Source organism: Stegodyphus dumicola, chromosome X2 (assembly GCF_044657685.1).
Source record: "Stegodyphus dumicola isolate Sdum_Otavi_A_Nest chromosome X2, ASM4465768v1".
NCBI classification, from domain to species: domain Eukaryota; kingdom Metazoa; phylum Arthropoda; class Arachnida; order Araneae; family Eresidae; genus Stegodyphus; species Stegodyphus dumicola.
In genome coordinates, this window is record NC_140781.1 from 57,005,199 (window position 1) to 57,019,464 (window position 14,266).

General features: G+C 33.2%; 1 protein-coding gene across 3 annotated transcripts in view; it reads right to left on the reverse strand.

Moving 5' to 3' along the window:
* The window catches only part of LOC118200299 (zinc transporter ZIP3-like), a 102,463-nt gene that overhangs the window by 58,897 nt on the left and 29,300 nt on the right, over positions 1 to 14,266 (reverse strand). The window contains exon 2 of one of the 3 annotated variants that reach the window (XM_035372247.2): positions 7,296 to 7,414. The exons of 1 other annotated variant lie outside the window; for it this stretch is intronic. The gene's annotated coding sequence lies outside the window, so the exon portion shown is untranslated. The remainder of the gene's footprint in view (positions 1 to 7,295; positions 7,415 to 14,266) is intronic. One more of the 3 variants, XM_035372248.2, reaches the window with a different exon arrangement.

The following is a 14,266-nucleotide window of genomic DNA, read 5'->3' on the forward strand; positions in this document are numbered from 1 at the left end:
TTATGGATGAATGCAAATATACCTTTTGCTCGGATGAGAAAACGTATGTTTGGAGAAGGCAAAGTGAAGACTATTAAAAAAATTTTAACCTATTCTTAAACATGGTGATGGATCGATAATGATAGGGATATCATGTCAGATTCATCTCATTTATGGAATAATGAATCAAATGTTTACGAATACTCAAAGATAATGCTAAAAGAATGCTAAAACATTGGGTACAGACCATTATTTTCATTTTTATTAGAACTACTATTCGAGGTATAAAGCCTTAAATGTTACACTGTGGCTGCTTTATAATATCCAAACGTAAATACAATTGAAAATTTATGGGCCCATTTGAAAGAAATATTAGTAAATCATGTCATGTGCAGTTCAAAAGGCTTTAAAAGAATGGTCAAAAATTACTTTTAATTACTGCAAAAAAGTAGTCCATTCAATACAGAAGAAATTAAAAATTATTAAAATAAAGGCTTGCAAACCGAATACTAAATTTCATTTCAATAATTCCAATTAATTACAACACAAATTATGTCAGAGTTTGATTTTCAGATTACTCATCGTTTGTTGAACTTTTACGGTTTTCAGATTTAATGGAAAAAGATTTTGCTTCATTATTTTTGAATTTATATACTATCAAAGGGTGCGTAAAAATAATTTATAATCATGTTTAAATTCTTCTCCTTTTACTATAAATCAGTTCCTAAAAATATTAAAAAGGTAGGTGTCCGAGTTTTACTTTGAGCCACTTTACATTCAAGAAATCAGTTATCAGACTGCAGTCATGGCGTGAGTTTAACATGAAAAACAAAGGCGAAAACTGCGAGAATGTCGTTCTAATAATGCTTTCTGCTTTTCTGTTTTCTGCTAATTTTGTTTCTGAAAACTTGTTTATACATGCAAATTTAAACATCCAAAAATCCAAAATCCAAAAATAATAATGCCTAACATAAATAATTTTTTTCAAAACTTTTGTTCATATTCGTACCCTAATAAATAGCTTTAAGATATTTATGTGCAATTATTTATTTTATGTTATGTTGCATACTGTATATTATACAGAAAAATGTAAAGGGTCAGTGAAGAAAACCATTCTTTTAAAAGAAGTCCATGGCAAGAAAAGGATATGGAATCCCTAATGTTGATTTAATAAATTATACCGCCAGTTCTCGATTATTCATTAAATTAGGATCAACTGTATTTTGATAACCGTATTCGTTTATTCAGTTACATTCTTTAATGAGTTACATCTTATTGTGCATAATTTTATAGTTAGGATTTTAGTCTTAAATTTTAATATACGCATTCTGAAACAATCGTGAGTGACCATACGAGTTCAGATGCCGATAACTCAATTCTAATGCATGACTACAAAGACCAAAAAGGCCTAATAAAGGGTTAATCGAAACTCTAAATTAAACTCTGAGAAAGATAACATCTGCAATTAAAATAATACTAGCACTGGCCATTAATACCATCAAAATGAAATGTTCGACATTTTAATAATAATTACTCATTTCTAAATAAAGCTCACAAGTGTCTGATTAGCTAAAACCTCTAAACACCAGTTATTCGTCCCGAGTTCGGATACTGAAAAGGAATATGCTAGACGTATTAAGGGTTTTGCGGTTTTCCCTGTGAATGCAGATAGATCCAAAAGTTTTCGCCTTGATTATACTTTTGAAAAAAAGAGAGAAAATTTTAGTACTTTATTTTTCAATATTATCTCTTTGTAACTCGATACACTTTTAACATCGTTTAATGAGCAACTCTGTGCTCCCGAAAAAGTAATCTGAGTGCTTGTCCTTAAAATATTCTATAACTGTTGGTTTCATGCCATCATCATCATCATTAAATCACTATCCACGAAGATCAGATTTTAGTTTGAAGAAAAGATAATCACTTCGAGCTAAATCTAGGTTTAACGGGGGCGCAAGTTCATTAAAGCTACACTGCTGCTTTTTAATTAGATTGACAAGCATTTTTAACTGCTTTCGAGCTGCTGAAAGAAATGGGGATACTCATCTTGCAGAGACTTAGTTCTTGTGAAGTTCATATTATATTATTCATGTTTTCATGAAGAAATGCAAAACAGTTGTTTCAGATATATCCAATGTTGTTGCTATATCATTAACTTAAATCTTCTGTTACTTAGTATTTTCTCTTAGACACGCGTGAGCGATATTTTCTGATCTCATTACCTTAATAATCGACCTTCACGACGTTTCAGAGAATCATCATCAACGGAATCTAGGCTCATAAGAAAATGTTTTACCCTAACGATGTCCCCAGCTAAACTATAAAATTTATTCATTTTGTACTTCCACTATTTTATTACCTAACAATGTTTTACATACGAGGTTGAAAAGGTTTGGATCTACCTATGCGTATAGGGAATAATTCCCAGTTTCCCTTACAGAATCCTTCATGGAGGCATTCCCCTTCCCCCAGGCAGACAGCCTACATGTGGTTTGCCTTAATTAGTTAACTTATATGTCCTACTATGGAAGACACTCCTCGCACATTTCGTCGTCATCAATTAACTGACCATTTGTAAGCAATCTGCAACAACCTATGCCCTGGCCAAGGAGCAAACTCAAGACCTGGTAGACAAAGCTCTACCAACTGAATTATTCTAAGTGCTGATTTCATAACTCATTTAACTTTATGAGTGGCTTAATTAGGCCTCGATTGAGGGATTTGACTGTGATGTAACAGATTCACACTTCTCACATGTTTGGGGCGTAACATATTTAGATTCTAACTACATCCTTTGGAGGTGTAGATTGCCTTTTCTAATCGTCTCCACTTTCAGGACTTTCAGGCGCAGAGCCCGTTTGGAATTATGACCTCCCTACCTAGAAAAGATAGTCTACCAAATTAGTTTATAGAGTCTCTAAGCCTAACTCAGATGATATACATTAACCATGACTTAATTTGACTTTGAGAAATTGAACTCGGATGATTTACGTAGAGAATGACATAATTTGACTTTGACCAATTGAACTCGAATGAGTTACGTTAACCCACGACGTAATTTGACTTTGATCAATTGAGCTGATCACGATATGACCAAATACATTCATCAACAACAATTTTTCATCATTAGATTTTACTTTTACTGACATCCACAGAGATAAAATGTTTCATACAATTTTCATTAATTTTCCTTTCCTCAACATTTTATGTAGTATAGTTCAGTATATTTCAACCATTCTCAAATTTCGGATAAATTTTTTGCTGCATAAGAAGTTCTTTAGCAATTTCATTAGCATTCGGAAAACTTAAATGTACTTTCAGAGAATTTGTGAACGTCAAATACGGCGTCAAAAGATGTGAGCGTAGTTACCTAGTCGTTATGTATGCACAGACTCATTCAATACCACTAATCACTCCACCTGTCTTACATCATTTCTTTAGTCTCCTTCCTGCCATCTTTCATGTGCATCCGCAAAACATTCTAGAACTCCTTTTATCTACTCCTTCTATCTCCTTTTATCCTCCTTCTATCTCATTTTAGAGTCGTATACTCAACTTCTAAGCATATTAACACGTGCAAGCTTTTATTATACACCACCAGTATTTCAAAATGCCCTTTACGGAAAAAAAATTCTTATTATACGTGGTTTTGTTTAATAACATTTTTTGAAATCATCTGATTTTTCAAATAGAAAGGAACGTTTCAAACAAGCATATCAAAATACATACTACAAATTATTTTATTCACAAAAATTCTTAATAATAGAATTTTGTTGAATGAAATAATATTATGTGTGTAAATATTCACAGTTTCTTGAATTTTATGCTTACTTTTTTCCAGTGAGGTAATCATCAGCGCCGGTTTTAGGGTATGTTGCAGATGCAGTGTTATAGGAAGAGTTAAATTAGGCTACATATAGGTCAAAGAATTTAAGTAAGCTGTTTTCCCAATGACTAGTACCTTCTCCATAGTAGTAAATTTACTCTCAATCCATGACTGTTGTAAGCATTAGGAGAAAAGCCTCGTTTGAGCTTAAAAGAAAACCAATTTAATAAATAAAATCTCCACTTAAAATATGAGTTACTAGGAAAACGGAGCACAAACATTGTAACAATCATCTAATTACATGACAGGAAACATTACTTCTCTCAAAGTAGGAGGCAATACATTAAAACGCCCAAGGTTTCGCACATAGTAATTGCTTCTTAGGTTTTCCTTTCGCAGCATCTAAATCGGCATTTCACCAGGCCACTCATTCACATAGATATGATAGTTTTCTCCAAAATGTTTGAAGTTTTTTGGTTAAGAGACTCCAAAGGATTTTTCCTCAAGCTTATAATTCCACATCTTTCTTGAGGACTCCATGGATATTTGATAGGACTGGGATTAGGAAAGTGACGGAACTGGTCCAAAACTTGACTTGGTTAACTAACTAGTCAAACTTGCCAATGTCCTTCTGAAAGATTTAATCTGCCAATGAACGAAGTAGAATAAATTGAAGAGGTAAACGCTGTTTCAAGATTCTTTGTTATTGTTATGTACTGATAGCCCCATCAAATGAAAGTATATTGCCTATTAAGAAATCGCAACTATGTAGTGGCTGAAATTCCCCCCCCCTCCAAAAAAAATGGGATGAATCCTTTATTTGGCCTGAATTTGTTTCTGTAAAGAACCGAGAAAAGCAAGATGTTAGAAAAAAATTGCTCTTTTCTGACGAGTTTCCTTGACCGTATAATATGATGCTGCGACTGAAGTGCAGTTACACAGACTTTTGCTTATTCATAGTATGTAGCCTATTATTAATGTTCGTCGAGTTACAGACTGCTGCGTGTATTCGCTCCAGATTCTGCAACTTCCACGAAAATACAAGCCGATATATCATAACTAAGAGATTATACTATCTGCCCTGGAAGTAGCCCTTTAAGAACTACCACTGCTATATCAAGACACAAGAGTATTATGTATGGTGTATTGAAAATACGGCAAAGCACACTAGGGCCATCTGCCTAAAGGGAGGGATGCCTTCGTGGAGGACTTTCTAAGGAAACCCGGCTCGTATACACGTTACACATGGGGAAAACCACGAAAACGCCCATGCTGCCAGCCTGTTCGCGGGATTCGAACCTCGGACCGAACTACCAGTGTTCAGCGATTTTACCGCCTGGCCGCTGGTGGGCCAAGACACAAGGGAAATGGTTGGTTTCTCTTTTAGTTTCTGAAAAACATTTTGATTTGTTTAAATCCAGTTTCTGAACAATATGTTGCATGATGATCCATTTAGTCGTTTCTATTGTATCTTCTCGCGTATCTATGGCCCTAGTCTATCTTCCCCCCTTTTCGAACTGTTAACAATGCAGATTAGACGATGCTACCTCCATTTGTGTATTCAAAGACTAAGCAATAAATATTTTTGTACGGAAACTGTCGAATGCTCGGTGTGCGGATATTTATTGTCTACGAGTTTTAGGATGAATAATGCATCCAGCCGTATTATGAGGCGCCTATTTTAATATTTTAATCGATTTTCGGAGCTAATCATAACTCAAGCATGACACTTCCTTCATCAATCAGATTTTTTTTTTTTTTTTTTTACAAACGCAAACAAACACGATTTTCCTAAGCATTTATAAGAATCACGCATGAAATTAACTTAAGTTTACTGTCACGAGTAAAGAATACTATATATTAAAAGGTGTTAGACGCAATTCCTGTCCGGGGAATGAAATTATTTTCGTTCGACATCAGAAATCAACCAATGCTTTATTAAAGAAACGAACAGATTTTCCTTTGTCAGAAATAAAACACTTACTTAGATAATTTAATTAACACGTGCAGAAAATCCAGAATTTACGAATAGCAAGTAAATTTTTAGAATATATTATTAACCTCTAACAATGCATAAAGCTTTGGGAAAAATTCCTTAATTGCCATAAACATAATTTTATAAAAATGATCCAGTTTCTTCCCAGTATTTAAAAATCAACAATTAATTTCTTTAAAAAGAATATAAAGTAGCGCCATTATATAAACGATACTAAAATTTAATAATAATAATGAAAACACTAAATATTTTCCCAAGTTCAACCACTTAATCTATTAGCTAAAATGAGTAATAAATCATCATTAGATTAAACAAGTCTTTAAACTTATGTTTCAGTCAAAAGATAATTTATTCAGAGTATAACGTATAACAGCAGCATGCATACGCTTGACACAATGATAAACAGACTCGGAACACTACAAAAATATCGCCAAAATTACGCAGAATAAAATAGCACACTTATTTCGAAACGAACATTATAAGCATTATCCGTAATGGTTCAACAAATATATTATTTAAGCAAAGTAATACTAATTTTAGATTTAGAGTAATGTAATACTACTGCACTCTAAAACTAAAATGGTATAATTCAGAACAAATACAGCTTTTAGTTTAATTTTTAATAACCTAGAAATGAAAAATCAACAAAAATGTAAACTTTATTAAAATACTGAAAGCAGTGTATACATTTAGATATAAATTTCGTTGGAATTCATCATTTCGTGTCACCGGATGGAGCGCAGCCGTTTATAGAGAGTAAATTCTAAGTTTGGATTAAGACTATTTAATTCAAGAAAAGCACATGTCTGCGAGAACTATCTAAGCTCCACCGTGAGGGAAAAATTAACGGTGAAGTCGATAACGAAGTTGATTACTGATAACTGATGCCTTTGCTGTGGCTGAGTGGTAAGACCACTGAATACTGGTAATTCAGCCCGCTTTCAAACCCGAGAACTGCTTGCTGCATGGGCATTTTCGAGGCTTTCTCCATTATTAAGTGAATAAAAAGGAATTCTCCTTTAAGAAGTTATCTACAAAGATGACCCCCTTCTAAGCACGTAGCCCTCTTCCGTAAAGAATTAGCCAGCCGACCCATGTTTCTTCACAAAATTTGACCTGGGGAACGGAATCCCAAAATCTCATATTCGGTCGTTTCCCTACCATCAGCTTTTTGAGAATTCTTGGATAAATTTTAAGTGCTCCATTCCACAAAAACAATATACGGCCACAGAGGCCCAAGCGTTATAAGAGAATCGCTTCCGATCCCGACAGTTCACTGACCACTAACGCGCTAACTTTTTCAAGTGCTCGAAGCCGGAAATTCTTGAGTTCGAACGTCTTTTTTTAAATCTGATGGCATTTACACTAAACATTTAAAGAGCTTAAATGGATAGAATTCACAGCATAGAAGAAGGAAAATTAGGTGTACAGGACAGAAAAAATAAAAACGGGATTATGGAGATATGAATACTAGAGAATGACTTAAATTATTACCTAAATATATTTTGCATCTTTACAGCTACTGCTACTCAAAACCAAGACTGGAACAAGGCTGTAGAAAACGAAGCAATTGCCTCGCCTCAGGTGTACAGCTAAGAAAGGAACCAACCTACCTAAGAAAAATAAGAAATTAAATTTAAAAAAAAAAAAAAAACAAGAATTATAGTCAACCGAAAATTGTTTAAATATGAATTAATATACGCAATTACCTGCTATATGGAATACAAACCAGCTAATTTAATACATAAAATTTTTATTTTATCATTGTGAAAGATACCCCCCCCAGAAAGAAGAAAGAACATCCAGTGAAATATCTTAGGACAACTCCATGTGTAATAACAGAGGAATTTTATGATGTTAATTTATACTGCAGCTCATTTTCACAGTATTTTCTAATACAACAATTTAGTTTTACATTTAGACTCTTTTACAGATTCGTGCAGCATCTGCTAGGCACAGAAACAAAGGATTTCTTTCATTTTTTTAAATGTCTGTTTTGTTTTGAAACTTTAGAAAAATTTCATCAGAAATAACTTTTAAAAAACCTCGTTGTTTCAGTAATTTTATATACTAAAAACTTTAGCCAGTTTAGACCTTTTAGAAATAACTCATGATTAGCTCAACCGTAGATTAGTTTGCAAACTACATTGAGAATATTTTTAGCGTTAGCAACTACCCCAGCTACAGCTGAAAGGAGTTCGAGTAAACTTAAAATAATAAATAATTATTTGGTGTATTTATTTCCTTGGATAAAATGGTCCAGCAACGCTTACCTGTCTGTCGAAAGCAAATTAATTATCATGAAAAGATTTTGAAAAATTGATTTTCCTTCATTAAAAGGAAAAAAAGTTCTAAATAATAACAGAAGATTTTAATTATTTTTTTATTAAGTATGCCATTTTTTATGCTTTACCCCCCCCCCGCGTTTTTTATTAGATTAATCAAGCTGTTTACCTGTTCCAAAAAAATAATTCGTTAGTTCAAAACTACTGTACCAATTATAGAAAATTACTGTGTTGCCTATAGCGGTGTTCATTTTTGTTGCATGACAAAAATCACGAAACTTCATGCATCCAGGAACAAGATCAGAATGAAATACCAAAGTTTCTCTGCTTTAACCATTAAACATTCAGCCAAGTCTAAGCCGTCTGGAAGATTATGCATTTTCCAATCACTTTAATTAAACCATTTAAGATATAGAAATCAAAGTATTGCATTAGCTAATTATGTGCCCATATTTTAACTAAACTGCATTATTACTCAAAAATTTTGGTGAATTTAGGTTCGATTTTTGCTGCAAATCGGCCAAAACGACATCTCAGTAATTTCGAAGTAGCTTCCGAAGAAATCCTGATGCCTTTTTCGAAAATTACCGTTTTTGACACATTAAAAAGGAAATATTCTTACAATAGTTTATTTAAGCGGTTTCTCTGGCTTTTCATTTCCCTGTCTAGAAACCAAATTAACACTTCGTTATTTTGTCAGAGTCCTGTAGGAAGTCAAGTCCACAGCTTAATGTTGACTGAAATAAACGATACAGAATGCAACAGAAACTTAAATTAAAGAGCAGATTTCTTAAACTGCATAAAATTTAGTACCGGGGGGAATTATTTAAAAATTATTACCTAGCACATTCCCTTTAATATCTCGAGACAAACAGCAAAATTCAGTCCTTTTCTTGAACATAACTGTTTGCAAGTTAATCATCATATAAAGAAGTTAAAATCATTTTGCATTTCTTCCTGCCTCGAAAATCAAGCGAAAATGAAAACTCATGTGGAATGAGAATGAAGGGACTACGTACGTAAAATGTTACATGACAGACATTAACCGCATGGATTTCATATGAAAGATACAAATACATTTGCAACAAAATACTCCTACTACTACTACTAATAATAATAATAAATAACTATTCTTATCAGTAAACCAAAATGGCTTATTGACCTTACAAGTGTTTGACAATGTGCTCGACAAAATTCCATTTTACCTTCAAATAGACAATGCTTTTACTTATATTCAGCAAATATCAGTGAAGTCTATATAATTTATCTATAGAGTTTTCATAACAAAATTAGCGGGAAAACTCGTAAATCAAGAGAAACGAAACTAATGGAGCGAGGGAAAATACGCAATCTCTTGAAAGGAATCCCCCTTCGTGACAACAGGAACCTAAGCAGCTGACAGGGCATCGAAGTATGCTTTATCCTAATTAAAAAAAAAAAAAAAAGAAAAAAGAAAGGAAGAGAAGGAAACAGCAAGAAAGGTAGACCTCCTCAGCTATTATGCGAAACATGAAGCAAAAGGGCATTGTTATTCATAGCAGGAGCGGTAACACTCGCCTTTGGCTAATCTTTCATTCCCTTTAGGCAGCTGAAAACAGTTGAGATATCTACTGAAATTTCTTTCTCCTCCTCAAAGGAATATAATGGCTTCTAGTAAGAAAAATTTCTAGTCTTGTATTTTAACATAATCATTTATTTTGATCAGAATTACCTATCAGCAAAGGAAGCAGCAAAATTAATATTATTTCCTTTATGTGATGACCAGGTTAAATAATATAATAAAGAACTCTAAATTACTAAATTCAGTACAAAGCAAGATCATTAGTTAATAAGAAAATATGAAGGAAAAACTGATAATGCGTTTTTGAAAAATAATTCCACCGATAGATAATATTCGATACAATATATTAATTTTTAAAAGAAAACGTGCGAGGTAACTTAAAAAGTTAATGATATATATATTTCGCTGTCATATAGATACAAAATAAAGTCACCATAGTTTAAATCAGTGAAGCAATTTTTTGACATCATATAAAAAATCTAGAAAATCATAATTTGTTGCTTGTCTTTTGTGACAAGTAAATGCAGCAGTAAAGAGCATTGATCCAGTTATGGTTTGTTTTATTTGGTTAAGGCAAAGAACTCAAGGGTTGTATCCCTGATCCAGTAGTGGACATTTTGAGAATAATTTTCAGAATATTTTCTAGCACTCCATCTTTTCTGATTATTTTCAGACGACTCTCTCTGGAGTGTTAGGTTTTCCGCATTCTGAAAAATCTTAGACATTTAACAAAAGAAACTCGAGGCTAAACTAGAGTTCTTTCCTTGGAAAGCTGGGATCCCGATTTATCGGAAAAAGAATTTTTACTTATTTAAAATTTATTTATTCATTAATTTATTCATTTCCCCGGAAATTAAGTTTGAAAAATGCCTGTGTTCAGATACTAACTTTTGGCGATTTTTTATTTGGCAAGACTACTGATGATTTATTTGATTTTTTTATGACGATTTGATATATGGTGTTGCTTATTATTTTGCACAGCGAAACTTTATAGGGTAGCTTACTATATTATAATCAGGGTTTCAGAAAGTAGTACTATTAAACCTTTTTTTTTTTTTTAGCAAAATTCTCTTTGGACCGTTTCTCAGCTTATGCCTTTTCATTTCACTGCAATTTTTTAAATTATTAATTCATATGAAACTCATATTTTGTAAAAGCGCAAATTGAAAAAGCTGTGTTTGATTCAAAATCTTTTGCTCGGTTGTATTCAAAAAACTCTGAAGGAAAAACAGCTAAATACTTTAAATGTTCCTTTTTTTCAATGATGCGATAGATGTGCAATACGTAGTTTGTTTCGACGTTTGAAACTGAGGCAATTAATACATAAGAAGACTACAGTGTGTAGAAAAGACGAAGTTATCAGCTCATTTATGCATAAAATAGGTGAAATTAATGAAGGATGCTTTACTACTGATAAAAGAAAGAGAACGTTAATATAATTTGGCAAGGGGAAATACTTAGATGTTATTAGCAAATTAATTACTGTTGGTGCTTTCACTGCAAATGCAGTTACAAAAATTTATAAGACAAGCATCACGAAACAATGGTTATACTCTTCCATATCCTGTCAAACCTAGTGCTTAGTAAGTTTTATATGTAAACAGCAAAAATCTGTTAAAAAAAATCTGTTTAAAATTAAAATCTAGGTTCTTGTAATTGCTCCCTTTATAAGATATTTTCTTCCTCCTTTCTGCATGCCTTCGTGGTATAACGGTTAGCACACTCGGCGCGTATTCGAGAGATCCAAGTTCCAGTCCCAGCTAAGGCATTGCTTATTTTTCACGTCTCCTGCTTCCAAAAAGTCCTAAATGTCTCTACACACTTATTAATTAAATGAATAATTATTAACTTTTAAACTAATCATCCTGAGATCTCATGAAATTTCCGGAAATCCTAAGAAGGAAAAAATTCTGTATTTGAGAAATCCTAGTCCAAATGCTGTCTTCCGCTTGGAATCCTTATATTTTTTAGGGCACAGATTCTGTCACAAATGCATCTGGCATGTCCACATAAATCACACACACCATATATCACGCAGAACTTGTCATCACGAGTGATGAACTATTCTATGAAAGTGAATATATTTCTACCGAAAGCACATTTATCAAAGTAAGACATTTTGAAACAAAAACGATTAATAAATAGTCATGCAGGACTCTTCCCTATTTTTTAATTATCATGGATTAACGCCTCTAAAATGGAGTATTACACGAAGGATAATGTTATAATAATTACCGTATATTCCGGCTCACCAGTGTATAAGGCGCATCTATAATTTCAAACTACATTTTAAAATTTTTAGGTATATTCGCCGTACAACGCGCACGCTTTTCTCTAAGAAGAAACACGAAAAATACATATACGATGCTCTTATCTAATGAATTCATTCATTCGAACATTTCTCCCTGGCTTTCTAACAACGGTATACTGAATTGTTAAAGTGATAAGAGGAACAATACTGTGTGGAGGAAATGCCTGAAGGAATAAATAATTCTGCAAAGAGGGTAGACTGTATTCAATGCAGATGTGCACAAGAATGTTATTCTAGGGTTTTCAGAAACGAAAAAGATAATTTGGGGTAAGAATACAATTCACCTGTACGAATTCACCGAATTAAGAGTCAGATGTTTTCTTTCTGTAAACATTTGAAGCCGTGATTTTAATGTGAATATCAAAGGCTTCAGTAAATCGCATTTGCTTTAATTGAAATCCAGTTGATATAGTGTTCCTTTTATTAGTAAATGTGGCTCCTGACAAGTGAAACAGAACGGGGGGGGTTCAAATGCAAAGTCACTCAATTTGCTAAAGAAACTGGAAATCATGCTGCAGCAAGCATGTCTGGTATTGGTGAAAGCTCCATAGTTTTGTGGAAGAAAAATGAAATCACAATAGTTAATGTGCCCAAAGAGTAGATGCGCGTCGAGTAAAGGAGTAACGAAATGGAAGAAGGTGTTGCGAATTGGGCCCTAGAAAATCGCCAGAATGGATTAATTGTAACAAGAAACAGCCTACGTTTATTTGCCGTAACTAAGCGAAAAAGAATGCACATAAAAGTGAAACGATCAAAGCAACTTTGAGTTGGTGTAGTTGATTTATGGCATGAAATAATTTAGTTCTATGTGAGAAAAAAAAATTTCGCAAATGCTTCCGAAAGATTTGACCAACAAACTAATAACTTTACAGAAGTATATTATTGACCTACAAAAGCAGAAAAAATATTTACTCTCACATATTGGAAATACGGATGAAACTCCAGTAATGTTTGATATGATAGGAAATAAGACAACTGATGTGATTAGGAACAAAAATTATTTACATAAAAACAGCAGATCACGAGAAACCTCACCACACCGCAGGGCTTTCCAGCTTAGGGCATGGTACAAAATTAAAACCCATGGCTATTTTTAAAGCAAAGTCGGTGCCGAAACGTAACTTCGAAATGGTGTTTTCATGCATGTTCACGGGAAAAGATGGATAGACGAAAAAGATGCGAAATTATGGATAAGAAATGTTTGGGAAAAGCATCGAAAACAAGGGTCTTCAAGGGTCCAGAAAGTCTTTTAGTTTGGAACATGTTCAGATCCCATCTAACGGATAATCCAAAGAAATTGCTAAAAAGAGTGTCATACAGACATGGCAGCTATTAGGCCGATTGACGCCATCAGTTCAGCTTTTATAATGCGTGTATCAATAAACCATTCAAAGAAAATTTAAAATGAAGCGGAATACGTGGACATTAGGGGAAAGGTAAAAGAAACATTTACAAAAAAGTCTGAAATATTTTTCAGATTTTATATTATACCCAAAGGATCTTTTCTTAACGTTTTGTGTGTTACCTTTATTTATTAAATATCATGTTCTGCGCACTCAAATTATAAAATTCAATTCAACAGCAATATCAAAAAATATTTAAAACAGCATGTCTTTAGAATTTCCGATACAGTGTCTCCCGCGCTGTCGATAAAAAGGTTTTTATTTTTTTGTACACTGTTGCCATTGCTTGCTTTGAAATCGTTGAACTTCTTAATAAAAAATCATAAATGCTTTACAAAATATGAAATAGATAATAAAACAAATTCCAATTCGGGCTTCCAAATGCCCATGTTCGGTTGGAGAAGTACATACTCAAATTTTGATGGCTCTAGGTATCGTTGCTTTATCACAATGCCAGAAACATACATTTATGCAGATTCTTCATTATTTAATTTCTTTAAATAATGTGGGTATAAAGGGCTCTACTACTTGGTGGCAAAAATTTAAAAGGTGATTCGCCGTTTATAGTGAATCAACGCAAAATGCTATAACGAAATTAAGAACCCTTGACCAGATCAACTAAAACGACCAAATGGACTAGCATGACGCATTTGGCCTTTAGACTATAACGGCCAAATGCGTCATGCTAGTCCAGAAATACTGTGCGAATGGGTAAAAGCACGAAATGAAATCAAATACGACCTAATTAAAAAAGAGAATTTTAAAAATGCAAATCTAACAATCTAGATGAAGCGGAAGATGAATTATTTTGTAGATCAGAATAACAGTGATGGTGAAGATGAAACAGAATTCGAGACATGATGAAGATATAATGGAAGACGAATATGACGACCTTCTCATGTTAT